A 349-nucleotide genomic window follows, 5' to 3' on the forward strand; every position below is an offset into this window, starting at 1 on the left:
TTGCATGTATAAATGTGTCGTGTTTTATTTGTTTCGTGATTTTTAGTATTCTTCTTTTTCCATGTCTCCTATTTTGATTTCGTGAACACTGCTTGTTTTGCTAGTGCCTCTGATTATGATTCTCCTTCTGCATGTTACTCTGATTGTAATTCATATTCTGCTGATTTCTATGTTGAGAACAATACGACTCATCCTCTAATTTCTGAGAGTGCTCTTTGTGAGCCGGTTTTCACTTAAGGAGATGATCTTCATTGCGATCTCACCCCTGGACTGATACATTTGCTGCCTAAGTTTCATGGTTTTGCAGGAGAATGCCCACACAGACATTTGGAGGAGCTCCACATCATGT

This window comes from Vigna umbellata, chromosome 9, assembly GCF_029865625.1.
Source record: "Vigna umbellata cultivar VRB3 chromosome 9, Vumbellata_1.0, whole genome shotgun sequence".
NCBI classification, from domain to species: domain Eukaryota; kingdom Viridiplantae; phylum Streptophyta; class Magnoliopsida; order Fabales; family Fabaceae; genus Vigna; species Vigna umbellata.